General features: G+C 47.4%; 1 protein-coding gene across 1 annotated transcript in view; it reads right to left on the bottom strand.

Moving 5' to 3' along the window:
* TUFT1 (tuftelin 1) overlaps positions 1-12,658 on the bottom strand; it is a 67,253-nt gene that overhangs the window by 54,171 nt on the left and 424 nt on the right. The gene's annotated exons all lie outside the window — the stretch shown is intronic.

The raw sequence follows: 12,658 nt of genomic DNA, 5'->3' as shown, positions 1-12,658 counted from the left end.
GTCATAGGGAGGTTGACTTCAGCAATTTCAAGAATGTTAGTGGGAGGAGGAAGGCAGAAAATGAGATAAAGGGGAAAACTCACTCAGACACACAGAGTAGCGAAGAGATGTAGATGACTTCACTATCTCCATACTTTTGGGAGCATGTATGGGTTTGTGTTCCACAAAATCCTCTATCACATAAAAATGTAAAGGCATTGGTTGCTACCCTGCAAATGGGTAAGATCAACCACTGCTCGTACGCGTGCCTTTTCCGTGGTGGCCACCACCTCGTGGAACTACCTGCGTGACGAAGGGAGGAAGGCTACCCTCTCCTGCCTTTCCGCAAACTCTGCAGAACTGCAGAACAAAGTTCGAGTCCAGCGGCAGCTTCAAGACCGACAAACCTTTTTTTCGAGGTATGAGTTTTTGTGTGCAAGGCACACTTCTTCAGGTACAGTGAAACGGAAGTTACCAGTCCATACATATAGACATAGAGAAGGATGTGAAACCAGGACATAGTAGGACTTGTATCCTGGACTTCAGGAAAGCTGATTTCAAAAAACTCAAGAGAAATATTAGGTAGGATCCTGTGGCTGGAAATGCTGAGGGGGAAATCTGCACAGGAAGGATGGGAGATGCTGAAAAACGAAGTGCTTAAGGCACAATCGCAAACTGTCCCGGTGAGAAAGAAAGGTGGGAGATGGGTAATGAAGCCGAGGTGGCTGGACAAGGGACTCTCTGAAGAGCTGAGACTAAAAAGGGAAATGTACAGGATATGGAAGGAGGGACAAATTACTGAGGGTGAGTACAAGAAGCAGGCTCGAATCTATAGGGATGGTGTCAGAGTGGGCAGCAAACTGGAATACAGCATAATGAAGATACTTAACAGATGCAAGGACCAAGCAGGAATAACAAGCTTAGGTTACCACCATGTTTGGGTCTAATTCTGGAGGGAAACACAGCGAAGGAAATAAGTATGTCAAAATTGGAGATTGAAGGAGCACATGTATCCTTAACTGTGGAACGCTGCATAATGCTTCATTATGCTGTATGCTAATTTGCTACTCACTCTCTACTTATACGTATGGACTGGTAACTTCCATTTCATTGTACGTAAAGAAGTGTTCATGCACATGGAAGCTTATACCTTGAATAAAACTTTGTGTGTCTTCAAGGTGCCAAACTGGACTCAAACTTAAGACCAACATGGCTACCCACCTGATTCTATAGGCAGGACTGAATTATACAAGCGGGCTTCTCGACGCAGGCAACAGAGTTGCACTGAACTAAATGATTCACAAGGTCACTTGGATAAATTATTAGGGACCGTGGTCTAGACGACCAAGTATCGCTTGCTCTAAGTAAGATCCCATTATGTTATTTTTGCATCATTTAAGGCGTTGTGTAAATACTCATGCTTTGCTTTATTTCTATTTCTTAGACTTCCGGTTGGTTTGACAACTCAAACCCGACTTCATTGGGTATTGAATGCTGTCTAATTCTATTGGTGGAATCCACCCTGAAGCCCTGTGAGAAAAAGGTAAAGGTTCCCTTGCTCGAAAGCCAGTCGAATCCGACTCTAGGGTTGCGGTGCTCATCTCCATTTCAAGGCCGAAGAGCCAGCGCTGTCCGAAGACGTTTCCATGGTCATGTGGCCGGCATGACTAAACACCAAGGCGCATGGAACGCTGTTACCTTCCCACCGAAGTGGTACCTATTTATCTACTTGCAATTTCTTGCTTTCAAACTGCTAGGATGGCAGAAAAGCGGACGATAAATCATGCAAATAAAATTAAAATCCACATCTACGTCGCATAAGCCAGGCTGTGGGTACATAACTTTTAGACCTCCCTTTTACAGAGAGCCAGTTTGGTGTAGTGGTCAGGGGCACGGACCCTAGGAGAACTGGGTTCGATTCCCCGCTCCTCCACATGCAGCTGCTGGCGGGACCTTGGGTCAGTCACAAGTTCTCTCATGAGCCGTTCTCTCAAGGGCAGTTCTCCAGAGAGCTCTTTCAGTCCCACCTACCTCGCGGGGTGTCTTGTTGTGGGGAGGGGAAGGGAAAGGAGTTTGTCAGCCGCTCTGAGACTCCTTCGGGTAGCGAAGGGCGGGGTATAAATCCAATCTCTTCTTCCTTCTCCCTTTCATCTGCCGCACACTTCTTGTTTATGTCTAATTACATTATTAAGGCATTGCTTCACTCCCAACGAGTGTAGGCAGGCATGGGATACTACCCCATGCGATGACGTAACATAACAATCGTCATCACCACCAGGTTATGACACAGAGAATGGTTTCCTGTCCACAGGAATGAATGAAAACGTACCCTGCCATTATGATTCATGGATTCAGGTGGGGTAGCCTGGTGGGGTAGCCGTGTTGGTCTGAAGAAGCAGAACCAAGTTGGAGTCCAGTGGCACCTTTATGACCAACACAAGTTCTATTCACAGTATAAGTTTTCATGCACAAGCACACTTCATCAGATACAGCGGAGAGAACCTCTTCAACCATTATGTATAGGGCAGTGATGGCGAACCTTTTAGAGACCGAGTGCCCAAACTGCGACCCAAAACCCACTTATTTATCGCAAAGTGCCAACACGGCCATTTAACCTGAATACTGAGGTTTTACTTTAGAAAAAAACAACTCATATGTTAACATAAGATGATCCAAACATAGTAAGGAAAGCAATCCCAAATGCTTTCATTTGCTTAAAATTATTTGGCAGAGAATTCGACACTTTAACGATGGTCTGGGCCTGGCTGGGGCGATGGCACGCGTGCCCACAGAGAGGGCTCTGAGTGCCACCTCTGGCACCCGTGCCATAGGTTCGCCACCACTGGTATAGGGGTTGGGGGTTGTTGTCAGGGAGGCCTGGTTGGAGCCAAAAGGACTGGGTGATTATAGCTGAGACTGAATGAAGAAGAGGAGGAGGAGATTGGATTTATACCCCGCCCTTCACTACCCAAAGGGGTCTCAGAGCGGCTTACAAACTCCTTTCCCTCCCCCTCCCCACAACAGACACCCTGTGAGGTAGGCGGGGCTCAGAGAGCTCTTGACAGAAACTGCTCTTTTTCAAGGACAGCTCTTACCAGAATTATGGCTTGCCCAAGGTCATCCAGCAGGTGCAAGTGGAGGAGTGGGGAATCAAACCTGGTTCTCCCAGATTAGAGTCCACACACTTAACCACTGCAACAAACTGCACAAAAGATCTGTGAATAGCAGTAAGTTAGCTTACAAATACAAAGGTTAACAAACAGATGTGGGAATCGGCACCGACAAGACAAATACAGTTCAATTCCGGGTACAAGCGAGAACCGAAAGATTGGTATGTACATTCCTCCAGATCCACAGAAATAGATTTCCTCAAATGTTGCACATAGTTCGGGGAAATGCTCCCTCTAAGCTGTGGAGTCCTGTGAGCGGAAATTCTACTTTGTGAGCTACCAGCATTAAAGGTGTGAGCAGGCAGGTGATTTGGCTACTGTATAAATGAGTTTCCTGAGGTAAGACAAAAATGTGTGAGCCGGAGGGTAAGAAACTGTGAGCTAGCTCACACTAACTCAGCTTAGAGGAAACACTGGTTGGGGGGTGCTAGTTGCCTGGAAGAACTAATTAGAGTCAAGATGTCTAAGTAACTGAGCAGTCAATACAGCTAATACAGTTCATTATGATTTATGGAGATCTGTCTTTGTTTACATCGGGATCAATCCAAATTTTAAGCGAAAATTATAGTCTGTTTAAGCATTCGTTGCAGTTTTTCGTACCAGGCTAGTTATTATGATACAGTTTAATACTTGTGAATGTTCAGTGTTAGGTAGGCAAGGAACGCTCGCAGCAAGCTGAATCCGACCCTGCGGTCAATGCTCCCTCTAAGCTGTGGAGTCTCGTGAGCATAAATTCCACTTTGTGAGCCACTGGCATTAAAGTTGTGAGCAGTGTTCCCTCTAAGCTGAGTTAGTGTGAGCTAGCTCACAGTTTTTTAGCCTCTGGCTCACAGATTTCTGCCTTAGCTCAGGAAGGATGGCTCCAGAGCAAACCAATTTATGCAGTAGCCAAATCGCTCACTCACAACATTAATGCTAGTAGCTCAGAAAATAGAACTTTTGCTCACAGGACTCCACAGCTTAGAGGGAACATTGGTTGTGAGCCAGCGATTTGGCTGGCTGCATAAATGAGTCTGCTCTGGAGCCATCCTTCCTGAGCTAAGACAAAAATGTGTGAGCTGGAGGCTGAAAAGCTGTGAGCTAGCTCGCACTAACACAGCTTAGAGGAAACACTTCCTCCGGTCCACCAAGGTCAGTATTGCCTACTCACACTGGAAGCCGCTTTCCAGGGTCTCAGACAGTGGTCTTTTATATCTCCACCTGCCTGTTAACTGGAGATACTGGGGACTGAACCTGGGACCTTCTGCATGGCAAACAGATGCTCTACCACTGAGCCACAGCCCCTCACCAAAACACAAAGCTGCCAAATACTGAATCAGACTTTTGGTCCATCAAGGTCAGTATTGTCTACTCAGACTGGCAGCTGCTCTCCAGGGTCTCAGGCAGAGGCCTTTCCCATCACCTATGGCCTGTTAACCACCAAAACCGATCAGATCCTCATTTATGACAAAATGGGATCCGATACTGGATTACTTAACCAAAGAGGAATTCATTCTCCCTCAATGGTCGCAATTTCAAAAATGGCCGTAGATTTCATTAGGTTTTACTTAACAGAACAAAATACTGTTAGGTAGGATGACTTATGATAATTTATAAATTTCTGTACTAATAACACTACTATGCCTTCATATGTTAAACAATCATACACTAGACTGCTAATTTTATTATAATTGTATTATATTTTTGCAATTTTATATTCCCATCTGTGTATAACTTACAGATTTGATACACAGAAACAACGCTTAGTTGATTGGGAATGGATTGTTACAAGGAAAACGTTAAACTGTTATGGATGAAAAAGTGGTTTTTCACGTTGGATGACAATGCTTATTTCTTGTTATCACTGTTATTGTCTGTATTTTGTTGTAACACTTTTATTAATAAAACCAAAAATATAAATAAATAAAAAACCTATGGCCTGTTAACTGGAGAGACCTGGGATTGAAACTGGGCCACTGTGGGATACAGAGTGTTGGACTGGATGGGCCTTTGGCCTGATCCAACATTGGCATCTCTTATGTTCTTATGGGACCTTCTGCATGCCAAGCAGATGTTATCCCTCTTCGCCACAGCCCCCTCCCCGAAACAGGAAATACCTCTCTAAAAGTAAAACAGCTCATACTTTCAGGGCAATAGAAAGAAATCAAAGTTACTTTGTGACCAGTAACTGATGTGGGCAGACCCGCAGATTTAATGAAAACCATGCCTCAGATCCTTAATGACTGAATATACTGTCTTTTGCATGTGCTTGCTTCTACTGCGATTGGGTCCCACTATAGCCTATTGGTTTTGAAAAAGGATTATTCAAAACATGGCAGCTTGTATCCGGACTACGCATCTCTATGGGCTTATGGAATTCAAGAACGTTTGGATTATCTAGGAACTATGTGAGTCCACTCCATGATGAATGAATGTCAAGTTGGACTATGATATTACAATACAACTGGAGTGAGACACACTGAAATTTTTGGGACTTTATTTTTCTGTCATTCTGTATATTTGTTGTTTCTGGCAAGAACACCTTGGCTTCATAGAGTTATATTTCTGAATTACTGAACGTGGCATTAAATATTATTTTTATAATTTTTTTTATCTTTAGCCAGCCGTTTTCTTGCGCTCTGTATCCGATACATTTCGTACACACGGCGGGTTTAAGTTTATTAATTCCATTTTTGGGCATTCGTTCGTGTTCCGTGCGTATGTGCATTTTTCTGGGGAGGGGGAGTCTACAGGCTTCGCCGGATCCCCAAAGGAGTCCGTCGCCACAGCACTAGACAATCCATCGCTGCAGAAAAATTGCCACAGACAAGAAACCAGAGAATCCCTTTAATCTGCTTGGAGAGCTAGAGAGCGCATTAAACGATCAAGCTCTAAAGTAAATTTGAGGGTTTGCCCCCCCCTAAATGTAAACAAAATCTCCCAAAAAGGAAGAAGCACACACCCGCTGCAGGAGAAAATATCCGACCAGACCAAGAGCCCGGAAAACAGGTCTGTACAAGAATTGCACCACTGGGAACAAGACAAAAGAAACAGAGCCCTTAAGCTAAATCCAATGGGGGTGGGTGGGAGCCGACAGTCCAGATAAAGCCAGTTTCCAAACAAAAGGAAGGAATTATCCAGTGCTCCTGCAACCTCCGAAAGCCAAAAAAAAGTGGCAGGAAGCAGTAATTGCGGTAAAAACTGTGGTTTCCAGCACAAGGTGCAAAGTCCCCAGAGTCTGAGTCATGCCTGAGCAATGACGTTCCTAGGTAGCCTTAGGACAGCGCTGGCTCCTAGCCTCTATTTCTCCCCGCCACCACCCCACCAAAATTTGCAATGCAAGTGTAGTGCCCTAACCAAGATCATGCGCCATGCAAAGTGTGTTCCACATTCAAAAGCTCTACAGATCCAGTCCTACTGTCTCACACAGGGGGCAACCATTTCCTCCGAAGGGCCAATGACAGGGCATGGAGGTTGAGGCCTTCCCCTGACAAGAACCTCAGAAGAGACCTGCTGGGTCAGACCAGCGGTCCATTGAGTCCAGCATGCTCTCTCACACAGTGGCCTCAACCGATTCCTCTGGAGGGCCAACAGACAGGGCAGAGAGGCCGCGGCCAGAACATGAGAAGAGCCCTGCTGGATGAGCGGCCAACCAGTTCCTCTCAAGGGCCAACAACAGGGCAGAGAGGCTGAGGCCTTCCCCTAATAAGATCAGAAGAGCCCTGCTGGATCAGACCAGTGAAGGTCTATCTAGTCCAGCCTCCTGTCTCCCACAGTGGCCAACCAGTTCCTCTGGAGGGCCAACTACAGGGCATGGAGGTTGAGGCTTTCCCCTGAGAAGAACCTCAGAAGAGCCCTGCGGGATCAGACCAGTGAGGGTCCATCTAAGCCAGCATCCTGTCTTACCCAGTGGCCAACCAGTTCCCCTGGAGGGCCAGCAACAGGGCAGAGAGGCTGAGGCCTTCCCCTAAGAAGGTCAGAAGAGCCCTGCGGGATCAGACCAGTGAGGGTCCATCTAAGCCAGCATCCTGTCTTACCCAGTGGCCAACCAGTTCCCCTGGAGGGCCAGCAACAGGGCAGAGAGGCTGAGGCCTTCCCCTAAGAAGGTCAGAAGAGCCCTGCGGGATCAGACCAGTGAGGGTCCATCTAGTCCAGCCTCCAGTCTCCCACAGTGGCCCACCAGTTCCCTTGACAGGGCCAACAACAGGGCAGAGAGGCCAAGGCCTTCCCCTGAGAACACCAGAAGAGCCCTGCTAAGTCAGACCAGTAAAGGTCCCTCTAGTCCAACATCCTGTCTCCCACGGGGCCAACCAGTTCCTCTGGAAGGCCAACAAACAGGGGAGGGAGGCCGAGGCCTTCCCCTAATAAGAACATGAGAAGAGCCCAGCTGGATCAGACCAGTGAAGGTCCATCTAGTCCAGCATTCTGTCTCAACCAGTTCCTCTGGAGGGCCAACAACAGGGCAGAGAGGTCCTCCCCTGATATTGCCTCCAACGCTCCCTCTAAGCTGTGGAGTCTGATGAGCAAAAATTCTACGCTGTGAGCTACTGGCGATAAAGTTGTGAGCCAGCGATTCGGCTACTGTGTAAATTAGTTTGCTCTGGAGCCATCCTTCCTGAACTAAGACAAAAATGTGTGAGCCGGAAGCTAAAAAACTGTGAGCCGGCTCACACTAACTCAGGCTTGGAGGGAACATCGGTCGTCTCCTGCCTCTGGAATTCAGAGGCTTAGTGAGAGAGACAGATAACAGCAATGAATTATTTCCCTCTCCCAACTCGACAGCATGCAATGAAGGGGATGACAGTAGGTGCAGGACAGGAAAAAAGGAAATACTACTTTACACAGAGAGTGATTCAAATATGGACTTCAGTGCCAGAGGATGTAGTGATGGCCGCAGGAGCAAACAGCTTTCCAAGAGAATTCGATAAATTCATGGAGGTCTATCAGTGACTACTAGTTATGGCGACTGAAGAGAATCTCTACGTGCAGAGGCAGTCAACCTTTGTCCAGGAGGCAACACCAGGGGAAGGCCTTGGCCTCTCCGCCCTGTTGTTGGACCTCTAGAGGAACTGGCTGGCCCCTGTGTGAGACAGGAGGCTGGACTAGATGGACCACTGGCCTGATCTAGCAAGGGTCTTCTGATGTTCTTATGAAAGCCTCAGCCTCTCCGCCCTGTTTGCTGGACCTCTAGAGGAACTGGCTGGCCCCTGTGTGAGACAGGAGGCTGGACTAGATGGACCACTGGCCTGATCTAGCAAGGGTCTTCTGATGTTCTTATGAAAGCCTCAGCCTCTCTGCCCTGTTTGTTGGACCTCTAGAGGAACTGTTTGGCCCCTGTGTGAGACGGGATGCTGGACTAGACGGACCATTGGTCTGATCCAGCAGGGCTCTTCTTGTGTTCTTATCAGGAGAAGGCCTGGAGCTCTCTGCCCTGTTGTGTGAGATGGGATGCTGGACTAGATGGACCACTGGCCTGATCCAGCAGGGCTCTTCTTATATATGAAGGCCTCGACCTTTAAGCCCTTTTTTGGGCCATCCAGAGGAACTGGTTGGCCATTGTGTGAGACAGAATGCTGGACTAGATGGACTATTGGTCTGATCCAGCAGGGCTCTTAGGTTCTTCTCAGGGGAAGACCTTGACTTCAATGCCCTGCGGTTTTCCCTCTAGAGGGAATGGTTGGCCCCTGTGTGAGACAGGATGCCGGACTAGACGGACCATTTGGTCAGATCCAGCAGGGCCTTTCTTGTGTTCTTAAGAGACGTGCTCGGTTCCACACCTGAGCTCACATCTATATGCACCAAAGGGTGAGGGGGAAAACTGATAACCGGATGACAAAACACCGGAGGCGCCTTGGAATGACAACAGACAACATGCTCACGTAAACCACACGCCCCACAGAGTTCAAGAGTAGGCACGCCTAATGGCGCGCCCATAATCAATGAATCCAATAACTCTCCAACAGAAGCCTCGGAGAAACCCGCCGACCTCTGAAGGCTGACGGATTTATAACGCGACCCAGGTGGGGATTCGAAAGCATTTCCCCCCCAGACACCTGTACTACATACCTGAAACAGCTCTCCCCTCCCTCCCTCCGGCCAGGAGGGTTTACCCACAGGATGCGTTCGTGATAAAGATCTGGGCCTGAATCATCGCTGCAACCGATTAACCAGAGTCTCTGGGCATTCCTCAGACTAGCAAGATTTTATCCGAGATAAAATGTCTGCCGGGAGAGAGCTCACAAGACGGACGCAAGTCCACAAAAGGCTGAACCTGAAACGGCAAGGTTTTCTTTTCTTTAAAGCGTCAGCAGAGCCCCGTCTGAATGAAGCCGGCCCACGGGTAAACTGCATTTTACTGTGGATTCCTCCCCTTTAAACCGATTTCACCTCTTCCAGCAACCACCTACTAAGGCTAACTTTTTTTTTGATTCCCCCTCCCGTATTTTTTTCAATTAAACAATTCTCTAACAACCCTGAATCGGACGGCCCAGGCTAGCCCGATCCTCATCAGATTTTAGAAACTAAGCAGGGTTGGTCTCGGACCTCAGTGTTCCCTCTAAGCTGAGTTAGTGTGAGCTAGCTCAGTTTATTAGCCTCTGGCTCACACATTTTTGTCTTCGCTCAGGAAGGAGGGCTCCAGAGCAAACTAATTCACACAGTAGCCAAATCACTCGCTCACAACTTTAATGCCAGTAGCTCACCAAGTAGAATTTTTGCTTACAAAACTCCACGGCTTAGAGGGAACATTGGTCTCGGTCAGTGTTCCCTCTAAGCTGAGCTAGCTCACAGTTTTTTAGCCTCCAGCCTGGTGTCGTGGTTAAGTGCACGGACTCTGATCTGGGAGAACCGGGTCTGATTCACCCACTCCACCGCACGCAGCTGCTGGCGTGACTTTGGGTCAGTCACAAGTCCTTTCAGAGCTGTTCTCTCAGGAGCAGTTCTCGAAAGAGCTCTCTCAGCCACATCTACCTCACAGGGTGTCTGTTGTGGGGAAGGGAAGGGGGTTTGAAGGGCAGGATATAAATCCAATCTCTTCTGTTCTTCTTTTGTCTTAACTCAGGAAGGATGGATCCAGCGCAACCTAAATTATGAAGTCGCCAAACCGCTCGCTCACATAACTTTAACAGCAGTAGCTCGCAAAGTAGAAATTTTTGCTCGCGAGACTCCACAGCTTAGAGGGAGCATTGGTCCAGCTTAGTACTTGGATGGGGGACCACCGAGGAAGTCCAGGGCTGCTATGCGGGGGCAAACAATCAGAGAACCATAGAGCTGGAAGGGACCTCCAAGGTCATCTAGTCCAATCCCCTGCACAACGCAGGAAATTCACAAATACCTCCCCACCCCCAAACTGACTGCTGTTCCAAGCAAAAACAATGGCAAACCACCTCCATCTGTTTCTTGCCTAGAGATGTAAAATTTCCGGAAATTTTGAAGCTCGGAAAAAACCCCAGTTTTTTTCCGGGGAAAACGGAAATTTTCGGAAAAATTGAAAAAAATGCTACATTAGCATTTCTTTTGTCTTTTCTAGATTGAAAGTCATTCTGTTACTTTAGGAACATAAAATATGACTATGGACATTTTTACTTGGCATGAAATTATCACAACTAGCATATTAAAAATATAGTGTATCCAAACAATTATTACAAACAGAATACCCACCCACATGCAAAAACAAAACTGAAACTTTTTTATTTTCTTCTGATATATATATTAGAAATTATTTGGAAAATATTTGTCTTAAAATATTTTATTCGTCATGTTAAAATAAAACGTTCCATAATCAATTTTTTTTCTTTTCTTTTTTCAATTTTTCGGGAAAAAACAAAAAGGCTTCAGGGAAAAAACGGAAAAAAACCATTTCCCCCCCGAATTTTTCCGGGCCTTCACATCTCTATTCTTGCCTTGACCCGGATGGCTCACTTGATTCTGAACACAGCAGATCTTGGAAGCCAAGCAGCATTCGCCCAGGTTAGCGCTTGGACGGGAGACCACCACCAAAGACGTCCAGGGCTGCTACATCGAGACCGGCAACGGCAAACAACCTCTGCACCTCTCTTGCCTTGAAAAAGAAATCTACGGGGTCGCCACAAATTCACCGCAACTCGAGGGCACCTCCCGCCACCAAACAGAAAAACACTTCAGGCTTCCGGGACGTCAGACAGACCAATCAATCTAACAAGCAGCGTAGGAGGAGGCAGATTGCAGAACACACCTGTAAATCTATTCTCCTCGGGGAAATTTTTTAGAGGAGAGGAATTGTGGATTCTTTTCTGTAAACACAAGAAACAGGATGTGGTACACGAAAAAATTCAGGGCATGTGGGAAGCCACTGGCAACTTTTCCCCATACCTGAGCTTCAGTCAGGTTCTTTAATTTTACAAAGGTGGGACAACCCACCTACAAAGCCAGGTCCTCGCTAGTAGAAGCACCGTGCCAAAGGAACGGAGACTCAGGGCATTCCTAAGAGTTTTTGCCTTCCCTTCGACTACCTGGTGGCTTACTCCAGCCGGTCTCACTGGGCCTTGCAGCTGAAAAGATTTCTCCCGGCAAAAATACCTCCGAGATCTGAGAAAGCAACCGCTCGGCCACCACAGATCGCTCGCGTTCCAAGGCTCCTGTCTGGTTTTCCCCGCAACAGGCCACGAGTGCGAAAGACAGTCTGCACACGCTTTGGTGCACCCCTCGACAGCTGTATCCCCGAGTCCTGGGACTCCGCCAGGACAGAAGGAACCGGTTCCCAGTTTCAACTGTGGCTTCCATCAAATGATGAGTAACCCGTCTTGGCTTGAGTAGAAAGAGGGAGGAAGAATCCACCCTGGCTTTTCTGCACGGCTGCCAATTCTGTTCTCGCATGGAGGTTTTGATGGATCTGCAGATTTGGGGCATCCGGCCCAATATTGCGTTTCAGCAACAGCGACTGCTTCTGAAACCCACAAGATTTGGTTCTTTTCAATTCCCCGATCCGTTTTGTCCAGCACTCGTGGGAGAAAACACAGGCGATGACTCTCGATTTAAACACCTAGATTTGAATCCAAGAGTGCCTTAGAGATCAACTGGATTTCCCAGAGTAGGAGCTTTGGAAAGTCAAAGCGCCCTTCGTCAGATGCAAATAGGAAAGGGTGCAGGGCTCTCTAATCCTACTTGTAACTGATCAAAGGTTCTCTGACTCTGGAAAGCTCATCTCTGCAAAATGTGCAAGAGTCCAGTAGCACCTCGACGACTAACACAATTTGTGGCAAAGGTGAGCCGTGACTCAGGAAAGCGCCTCCCCTGCCACAAATGTTGTTAGTCTTCAAGGTTGCCAGACTCTGGCTCTTTTCTACCGCTACAGACCAAACATGGCTACCCAATCTTGATCGATCACTAATTTTGTTAGTCTTCAAGGTGCTGCCGGACTCTTGCTCTTTCCTGTCGCTACAGACAGACTAACGCGACCACCCCAAACTGGTCCTGGGTTCGAATCCAGACGTTCCACTGCAGACCCGCCAGGCTACCCGGTGAAACTAGCTTTATATTTTTTAAAATAATAA

The sequence above is a fragment of the Gekko japonicus genome, unplaced genomic scaffold, assembly GCF_001447785.1.
Source record: "Gekko japonicus isolate JY-2015 unplaced genomic scaffold, Gekko_japonicus_V1.1 scaffold226, whole genome shotgun sequence".
In the NCBI taxonomy this organism is placed as follows: Eukaryota; Metazoa; Chordata; class Lepidosauria; order Squamata; family Gekkonidae; genus Gekko; species Gekko japonicus.
Note: the sequence above shows the minus strand (reverse complement) of the source record. Positions and strands in the feature narration are given on the sequence as shown.